This window comes from Anas platyrhynchos, chromosome 16 (assembly GCF_047663525.1).
Source record: "Anas platyrhynchos isolate ZD024472 breed Pekin duck chromosome 16, IASCAAS_PekinDuck_T2T, whole genome shotgun sequence".
In the NCBI taxonomy this organism is placed as follows: domain Eukaryota; kingdom Metazoa; phylum Chordata; class Aves; order Anseriformes; family Anatidae; genus Anas; species Anas platyrhynchos.
The window spans coordinates 15,256,447-15,265,863 of NC_092602.1; the positions used below are offsets into that span (position 1 = coordinate 15,256,447).

Genomic DNA, 9,417 nt, shown 5'->3' on the forward strand with positions numbered 1-9,417 from the left:
TGCAAAGGAATGTTTTAGCAATTCATGTCAATAGAGAGCTTGAAGGGAAATGCTTTTCCCTTCAAGGGCTTTTCCTTGAAGTCTCTGATATCTGGGGGGTTTCAGAATAACTGCTAATTATTATGACTACTGCATGGGACACTATGCAAGTCTCTGATATCTGGCCAGGAGATTAAGGAGACGGGGAGAGCTGAAGAACAACTAAAAGACAAAGCTTGCAGGGGACGCTGCACAAGTCTCTGACATACAGCCAAGTTAGACAAAGGAGAAGGACAAGAGGGAGGAAGACAACGAGCCTTCAGCACGAGAGACCCCCAGAGGGACCACTGGAGACTGATAATGCATGCACCAGTGAGAGGGTTTGGATTCCAGGAACTAATTATAATAACCCTGCCTTTCCTAGTAGTAGTAATGAATATGTATTAGTCTAGGAGCATAAAAATCAGCTGCTTGATGTAACTGGTGTGCGTCTTGGTGGAGCAGAGACTCCTGGCGCACCCAGCGCTGTTTGCTTACCTCTACTCCTTTAATAAATTGTAAATTTTGATTATAGTCCTATTTTAAAGACTGAGCCATTTATTACAACTTTTGTGTCCAAGGGCATGGGAACCATTGTTTAGGCTTGGTATGATGCAGTAGTTTGAAGCTGAGAGGAATGGAGAGCTAAACTCTGAACGTGTCTGGACAGCCGTGTCCTTAAATTTCAGTACAAGCAGACTGTTCAAGCTTCGTGTGAAAATGTGCAGCTCAAGTTCCCCTTTCCTTTCACCTACTCTTCAACTTTTCTAGCCTGCCTGCTTGCACTGTATTAATTTGCTGCTGTTTGTAACACTGCAATGTGAAAGGTGCGGGCAGCAACTCACCAGCCCCCCAGGAACTGCCATCAGTGCCAGACACTGCAGGCCAAGATACAAGCGGTAGGGATATGTAATGCTACAGAAATATCAGCTTTTTGTTTTTGAGCAAGTGTACTGGGTCTGGCTGGAATGTTAACTTTCCCGGCAGCAGCCCATACAGTGCCGTACTCGTAGCTGGAACAGCAGTGTTATCACACCAGTGTTGTGTCTACTGCTGAGCAGCAGTGGCTCAGCATTGGGCCTTTCTCTAACCCTCCTAGGGGGTGGGCAAAAAGTGAGGAGAGAAACATCACTAGGGCAGCTGACCTAAACCAATCAAAGGGATATTCCATACCATGTGATGTCACACTCAGCAATAAAAGGTGGAAACAGGAAGAAGAGGGGAGGGGTGGGCTCTCGTTGGGAAAATGTCGGTCCTCCTCTTGAACACCGGCTGTGTGAGTTGAGGCCTTGCTTCAAGGATGTGGTCAATCATCGCTCATTTGTGGGTAGTAGAGAGCAATTCCTTTCCTCTGCACTTCCATATAGCCTTCATTTATTTTGTTGGTTTGTTTTCCTCCCTTCTTTTTATTTTCCCTTTTCCCCTCCCTTTTCCCCTTTCCCTTTTTATTTCCCCTTAGTTAAATTGTTTAGTTCATGGTAGTCTTTATTTAATTATTATAATTATTTCCCTTTAATTAAATTATCCTTATCTCAACCCGTGAGTTGTTCTTTGCTTTGCTTCTCTCCCTCCTCATCTAAAGGAGGGGGAGTGAGAGAGCAGTTGTGGGGTTTAGTTGCCCAGCACGGTAAAACCACCACAGCAAGAAGGCAAATACTGTGTTGTAGCTGTGTGTGTGTGTGTCAGATGCTGCAACACCATGGTCTGTAGCGACAGCCACAGGCATCGAACCTATTTACACACGACAAAGCTAAGATTATAGATACTTGGAAACTCGACAAGCAACTAGCTTCAGAACAAGCTTTACACGACATACTGGGAGAAAAATGAAAAGTGGAGATGCCGGGGATTGAACCCGGGGCCTCATACATGCAAAGCATGCGCTCTACCACTGAGCTACATCCCCTTCATACTTAGCGCTCTCCCAGCAGTGTAGACATAGCTCATCCAGCGTCCACAGCGCCGTGCAGCCCTGCCGCCTCTGCTCCTCGCCGCCCCCTGCACCCAGCAGCACGGCCGGGCCAGGGAGCGGAGGCCTGCAGCGCTCCGGCCTTATAGTGGCACCCGGGGAGAACTTTCCCATGTAGCTACTGTCCTCGTTAGTATAGTGGTGAGTATCCCCGCCTGTCACGCGGGAGACCGGGGTTCGATTCCCCGACGGGGAGGTTGTGCTGTTTTGTGCTCGGCGGTGGTGGTGCAATGTGACCGAGGCCGTTACTTAGTGGGACGGGGAAGAACATGCTTTCTCCAGGGATCCTCACTCGATCGCTAGTAAGTAAGGCTGGGGTTGTAGGCCAGCGTTTGTCTGTTTTGCACCTCAAGATTGGAAAAACCGAGCATACTTTTTGCAAGTTTTTGTCTGTTTGTTTGTTTGTTTGTTTTGCCAGGGGAAGCGGGCTGCAGCCGCCCTGCGGGCACCCCTCTGGCTTTTACTGTGGGGTGCTAGGGGACCCACCCCTGCTCTTCTGGGTTTAGCAGAGCACTGCAGACAGGCGGGGAAAGCCCAGAGCTGCACGGCAAACTCCGTCCCGCAGGCAGCAGCCGCTGCTGCGAGTGAGCGCCCTCCGCATGTTCGCGGCAGAACAGGGCTGCAGCCAGGACACCCACGGGTGCTGGGTGGCATCATATTTGTGGCCAAGAAAAGCGTTTAAGAGAGCCGAAATAGCTCAGTTGGGAGAGCGTTAGACTGAAGATCTAAAGGTCCCTGGTTCGATCCCGGGTTTCGGCAGGCTTTTTTTTTTTTTTTTTTTCTTTTCTTTTTTCTTTTTCTTTTTTCTTTTTTCTTTTTCTTCCCCTTTTCTTACCCAGGTGAATCTCTCTGCCGCCGACCGGGGCTGTAGCCCGTTCCCGGTCGAGGGAAGGTCTACTTCGGGTCGGGTTTGCAGGCCATTCCCGGCAGGGACAGCAGCAGGACGCGGTGGGTGCCTGGGCAGCGGCTGGCTTGATGGTGAGGTGTCCCGCGGGGGCAATGGTATGTGTTGTCCTCGTTAGTATAGTGGTGAGTATCCCCGCCTGTCACGCGGGAGACCGGGGTTCGATTCCCCGACGGGGAGATTATACATTTTCTGAAGCTATTGATTTTTTTTCCTCCTGAACTTTTCCAGTTTCCAAAGACGGAGAAATAAATAAATACATAAACGTGTGCTGCGCTGCTGCGTGCCACTCGCAGCCTGACCCAGGGCCCAGCAGCCCCAGGGATCTCGGGGGGACAAGCCCATGGATCTCACTGCCAATCCTATTCCCCCCACGCACTTCCCGTCGCCCCTTTCTCCACCCGTTGAATTAACGAAGCGCACACCCGCTCCACGGGGAAGTCCCGTCCGATGCAGCCAGATGTGCCCCGGCCCTGCCGGTGACTCCCTAGGGAGCAGGGGAGAGCAGCGGCCGCTCCCTGGGGTGGGACCAGGCACTGGGTGCCCGCCAGGGTAGCTCGGCATTCACGGACCAGGCTTCCAGGCAGGATGGTGAAAGCGAGGCAGGGGGATGTAGCTCAGCGGTAGAGCGCATGCTTTGCATGTATGAGGTCCCGGGTTCAATCCCCGGCATCTCCAAGAGTGCGGTTTCCTTTTCATCTTTTTTCCCCCCTTATCTTACCTGCGGTTACGGTTGCCATGTCACACTCACCGAAGGAAATCTCTGCAACCTGAACGTGCAGCCTGGAAAGGCCCACGGTGGCACAAGATGGCTCTTTTGTCTTCTCAGGACTATGCAAACACAAGATTTTCACACCTCTCTCATGTTTTTCGTTGCCAAACCGTGGCCCTGCGGGATACAGAGCAGCCCAAAAGGCACCAAACCCTGAAATGTGGGGGGATGCTGCACTGCTCGCCCTGCCTGACACCGCCACAGCCCCGTTGCTTGTCTCCACGCAACCCTGTAAGCAGAAAGGAGCTGCTTCAGGGCTCTCTGCACCACACTCCCAGAAACAGACAAAGGAGAAGGCAAAAATAGCCAGGACATGTCAGGTTCCTGTACTCACCAGCTAAGATGGTTGCGAGAGTTTTTTGGGGAGTTTGGCCACCAGATCTGGTCCCCAGAATTTTTTTGCCAGGAACATGATTTGACAAAGCAGTCAACTGTTTCTTTAGCTTTGAGGATGCTGAAATTGTCCCCAGCTCAAAAAGAACCAGTTCCCAGCCTGTCTCTAAAAATAGTTGCTTAGGGCTAAAATCTGAGTTTCCTTTCTGTTACGTGAACATCCAGAGAGATTCATCCTCCCTTCTCAATTGACTTCGGTGCTGCCTAGTCTTAAGATTTTCAGTACTCAGTCATGTACCCCCAGACTCTCATATTTTGAGAGGGATTGCACTACCCTTACATGATAAGGGAACCCTATTTTTCTGTCTCAAGGGTATATTATAAATCATTGCAGATTGTGGTTGATGTCAATTGCCATGTAAATTAAGCCCATGCAAGGACCTTCTACTGTTTCATCTTCCCTTTCATTTGTTGTCTGGTTACTACTTAATATTACATATTCAGTGAAATGTCCTAATAAATAAATAAATAAATAAATAAATAAATAAATAAATAAATTACTTTTTAACAACTTTTGTTTTTTCTTTCTCTAGGTCTGCCAGTGGCTGACATGGTAGAAAGATGTGCTTTTCTATTCCATTTTTGTGAAGTTAGAGGCAGTGCCAATTTAAATTTTGACTGAGGCTCTGCAATGGTGTGTTGAGGAATTTTTGAAACAGCAAGGAGGCCATGACTTGCTGCAGCTGAGCAAACCAAGATACCAGGACGACTACGAGGAATTCCCATGACGATGTTTTCTTATCGCCCGACTGAGGAATTAAAAATATTGTTGCAAGCAGCTGGCACTTCCTTCAAGGACTACACTACGTGACTGCTAATCACAAAGGGGTTGTTTTCTTCCAGGTGGGGTTGTTTTCTTGCAGTTGTTTCTCTGAGTGCTTTCAACCAATAATCTTGTGTGAAACTCTATCCGCCCCTGCTAAATTTGCTATAAGAGTCAGACTATTTAGGTAATAAAGAGAGAGCATGATATGACCGTATTGTAGTGTGTCATGACTTCGGCCGTTCTTCCTGCAACAATGGTGCAAGTCTATCTTACTACTTCAAATTCAGTGATGCAACCTGAACTTATATTAATTAACTTTCAAGGATTCAACCAATTTAAAGCTTTTGGACAATGACAGTTATTTGAAAACATTCCTACAGGTTTATTTTCTTCATTTACATTTGTTGTCTATCTCCATCTCATTCAAAGCAGTCAGGACTGGTTTGCTTCTCTCTTGTCTAGAAATTTGCACTAGAAACCAGTGTTAGAATCAGAATCCTGATCTAAGAGTATGATGAAAAATGTTGCACACCAAGTTGGAAATTGGAGAGGAAAATGTTCCTGTATACAAAAGAATTGTGCTCAGCTGATTACACTTTTTCTTACACCTTAACAGATGCTTACATCTTTTAACTTTAAACCCGAAAAGCAACATGTAGTTTCTACGTTTTCCTTGGGGATAGTATACTCTTCTGTATTTTGCTTCTATACAAACAGTTCCAAATTTTAAAGTCATGTTGTCAGTCATACAACCAAACAACCTTGCATGACATTACATGTCACCCCCCAAATAGATCAAGCCCTGAACGCAAGACCAGACAAGTAATAATGCCAACATGTAAAACTAACTTGTAGATACATTACTTTTTGGCAGTTTTTTTGGCGCCTCCAAGGATGGTGACTCGACCACTTTCCTGGGCAGCCCATTCCAATGCCTAACAACCCTTTTGGTAAAGAAGTTCTTCCTAATATCCAACCTAAAACTCCCCTAGCACAACTTTAGCCCATTCCCCCTCCTCCTATCACTGGGCACGTGGGCGAACAGACTAGATGAAAATCTGTGAATTTTGCCTTTAAGGTCATTTTCTTTTTTCTTTTATTCATTTATTTATTTATCAGGCTCTGTACTAATTTTCCTCACAGAATGACTAACAGAAATATGACCCTTGTGCACCTTTTGCAATTAATTCATTAGGTCAACTCTAACCACTAAGCCCCTTGTCAAGTTATTTCTATTAGTGATAAGGAGCAATAGCCCTTAAAACACTGAAGCCAGGTATACAAGCCTATTCCACAATGTCTCTTGGCTCCACCCTTGTTAAGTGAAATCTGACAGATGTGGATCATTTTGACTTTTGCTACATAGGCAGCATGAGGAGGAGGTGGTGGTGGTAGTGGTCTATCAAAGGGGAGTCTGAGGCTTGTGTTATGTAGAGTGTTTTTTCTTGTGGTGAAATGGACTCAGTGTTCCCCAGTACGCTGCTTTTTCTTCATGTTTTCTACCATCTCTGTGAAATACTTCTGGAGACCCTATGAGCTAGCTACGTTGGTGGTGCCTTCTCAGTACAATAAAAATCTGGTGGTACGACTTCACTGTGAAGCAGTTTGGAAGTGACTCAAATTCAGAAGCCAGCAGTTAAGTAGTGTTCCTGGGTTCCATAGCTGTTTAATGTTGAGGAGTTTGAGTACTTCCTTCAACTTGTCTGTTTACAGTGAAATTACATACATGGATTCGAAGCTTCCTTCCCAGACCTAAAACAAAACAAAACAAAACAAAAAACCTCAGAAGCTCAAATGCATACAGGTAAGACTAACTTTGAAGAATGTTCCATCTTAAATACTTAAAAACAATAGGCTGTATGAAAAAGGTGCCATAATGTGAATTCAAATTTTGCCTTGTGGTAAGTAGAAACAGATCTGGATAGATAGTAGTGGCATGATTGTTACTTTCACTAAGTGGAAATTGTGAGAATGTGCTGTTCATAAGAGAAATGGCATTCTCACAATAGGTAAGTCAAAAGCAGTACGAAGAAAGCCTGTCCTCTTCCCTATAGGCCTGCAACTCCACTGTGGCGAAACTTTCAGATGTCCACCAACTTAAAAAGAACTGATCTTCCTCCCCACCTGTACAAACAAGTGTCTCAGCTATCAGGGGTAAGCATCCTTCTGTGCAAGGAAGACAATATAGTGGGTACACACACTGTGTCACCCTGGGTTTTACCTACGTGACCATGGAGAGGACTTCAGAAAAAGGGATGGAAAATCTACCAGGACACTAGAGGCATGGGTATGTGAGTTGCAACGAGGAAAAAAAAAAAAAAAAAAAAGGAAAAAAGGGGTCCTCTGAAAAACTTGTTGCTCCAAATTCCAGTGGGCAGTACCCAGACTGCTGGGTGCCCGGTACACTGGCCCTGACTCCCCGGGGCCATGGGGAGGAGCCAGGGCGCCAGCCCCAGGGCTTCACAGCAGTGCCTGGCACCTATGCCGCAGAACTCCTGGGGCCCCACGGCAGCGCCTGGGCGCTGCCAACATCATCACAACACCCCTTGTCCCTTCACCACACTAGCATGAAACATATTCCTTCAGAATTACTGCTTTTTTAAATTTTGTCATAACTTTTACATTCATAACAATCATCCAGTCCATGTTTTGCCCATTACTTTTCTGAACTATCATCCTTATCTCACATTCCTCGAGCCCCACGTTGGGCGCCACAAAGGACTGTGGTGGTTTTACTCAGGTGGGTGGCCAAGCTCCACCACAACTGCTCCCTCACTCCCTCTTCTCAAAGAGGAACAGGGATAAAATACAATGGAAAGGGCTACAGGGTTGAGGTAAGTATGAGGAGATCACACAGTAACTATCATGATGGGCAAAACAGACTCAGCATAGGGAGATAATATTTATTGCTTATTACTAACAAGCTAGAGAAATGAGAAACAGAACAAAGAAACCAGAAGCACCTTTCTCCCCTCCCACCCCCCCCATCCACCCTCTTCCACCTCCCACCTCCTCCCCCCTGACTGGCACAGGGGAATGGGGGTTATGGTCAGTCTATAGCACTTCTACTCTGCCACTCCTCAGTCATCCTTGTCCCCTGTTCTGTGGGGTCCCTCCCACAGGATGCAGTCCTTGGTGAACTGATCTGGTGTGGGCTTCCCACAGGCAGCTCTTCAAGAACTGCTCCAGATACGGGTCCATAGCACGGGGTCCATCCCTCAGGAGTAAACTGCTCCAACCTGGGTCCCCCATGGGCAGAAGCTCCTGCCATGTTACCTGTTTCTGCGTGGTCTCATTTCCATGGTCCTCACCAAAAGTCCCAGGGGACTTTTGCTCCAGCACCTGGAGCACCTCTCCCCGTCCTTCACTGACCTTGGTGCCTGCAAGGCTGTTCTTCTCTCACTCTGCCAGCTGCTGTGTGGTGCAGCGTTCCCCCCCCCCCCCCCCCCGCCTCCGTCTTAAATATGCTCTTACTAAGGTGCAACCAATGTCACTTATTGGCTCAGCTCTGGTCAGCAGTGGGGCTCTTACCTGACGTGGGGCAGCTTCTATATTCTTCTCACAGAGTATCTCTCTGCTACAAAAACCTTGCCACGTAAACCCACTAATGTCCTGCGACTCCCGACGGGCCCCCGTGACGAGTGGCAGACCTGGGGCGGTGATACCTGCTGGACCCCTGGGCCCCGTGTCCAACTCCAGGTGGTGATTCCCACCAGGCCCTGCATTGGACCCAGGAATCTGACTCCTGCCGGGCCCCCGAACCCCGTGGCGGCCCTCGGGAAATGAAACCCGCCAGGGCCCAGGGTCCACGGTGGACCCTAGGTGGCGACTCCCACCAGGACCCCGGACCTGGAGGCTGACCCCAGGCAGCGACTCCCACTGGGCCCCCGCGCCTCAGAGGGTAAGGACCTCTTCCTCAGAGTCGTGAAGAAGGGGCTTTTCCTCAGGGTTGGGGCCGGAGGAGAAGGGGCTTTTCCTTGGGGTTGGGAGTTCTCCTCATGGCTGGGGCCAGAGGGGAACAGTCTTTCCCTTCTGCTTGGGGCTGGAGGGGAAGAGGCTTTTCCTCAGGGTGGGGACAGGGGAAATGGGCTTTCCCTTTCTACCTGCACAAGCCAGGACAGGCATCACAATCTCACACCTGCACTTGGTTTAGAATTTGGCGTAAGGCATTCATGCCTCTTACAAGCACCCAGGATTGAGAGTATATTTCAGCTGTGGTGAGCAGTACTGCTGCTGTGTGAGCAAACTTAAACTGCTTACTGCCTGGAGAAAATGATTTCAAGATCTTACTGCTTTTGAGACCCTACCTGGAGCACTGTGGTCAGCTCTGGGGCCCCCAGCACAAGAAAGACATGGGCCTACTAGAATGAGTCCAGAGAAGGGCCAAAAAGATGACCAAGGGGCTGGAGCCTCACTCCTACACTGACAGGATTAGGGAGTTAAGGTTGTTCAGCCTGGGGAAGAGAAAGCTGTGGGGATACCTTATAGCAGCCCCTCAGTACCTAACAGGGGCCTACAGGAAAGGTGGGGAGGAACTCCCCAGGGGGAATAGTGATAGGACAAGGGGGAATAGCTTTAAACCAAAAGAGAGCCAG

The 9,417-nt window shown here is 48.3% G+C and overlaps 1 long non-coding RNA gene and 5 other non-coding genes across 6 annotated transcripts; 5 read left to right on the forward strand and 1 right to left on the reverse strand.

The window, feature by feature from the left end:
* Window positions 1-1,852: 1,852 nt before the first annotated feature.
* Window positions 1,853-1,924, reverse strand: TRNAA-CGC (transfer RNA alanine (anticodon CGC)). Its single transcript has one exon. It is a non-coding gene; the product is annotated as a tRNA-Ala (tRNA).
* Window positions 1,925-2,111: 187 nt separating this feature from the next.
* TRNAD-GUC (transfer RNA aspartic acid (anticodon GUC)) lies at window positions 2,112-2,183 on the forward strand. Its single transcript has one exon. It is a non-coding gene; the product is annotated as a tRNA-Asp (tRNA).
* LOC106016490 (uncharacterized) lies at window positions 2,135-5,036 on the forward strand. Its single transcript, XR_001189252.4, has 3 exons — window positions 2,135-2,289; window positions 2,827-3,016; window positions 4,590-5,036. It is a non-coding gene; the product is annotated as an uncharacterized lncRNA (long non-coding RNA).
* TRNAF-GAA (transfer RNA phenylalanine (anticodon GAA)) lies at window positions 2,674-2,746 on the forward strand. The gene has a single exon. It is a non-coding gene; the product is annotated as a tRNA-Phe (tRNA).
* On the forward strand, window positions 3,000-3,071 carry TRNAD-GUC (transfer RNA aspartic acid (anticodon GUC)). Its single transcript has one exon. It is a non-coding gene; the product is annotated as a tRNA-Asp (tRNA).
* Window positions 3,498-3,569, forward strand: TRNAA-UGC (transfer RNA alanine (anticodon UGC)). The gene has a single exon. It is a non-coding gene; the product is annotated as a tRNA-Ala (tRNA).
* Window positions 5,037-9,417: the final 4,381 nt, after the last annotated feature.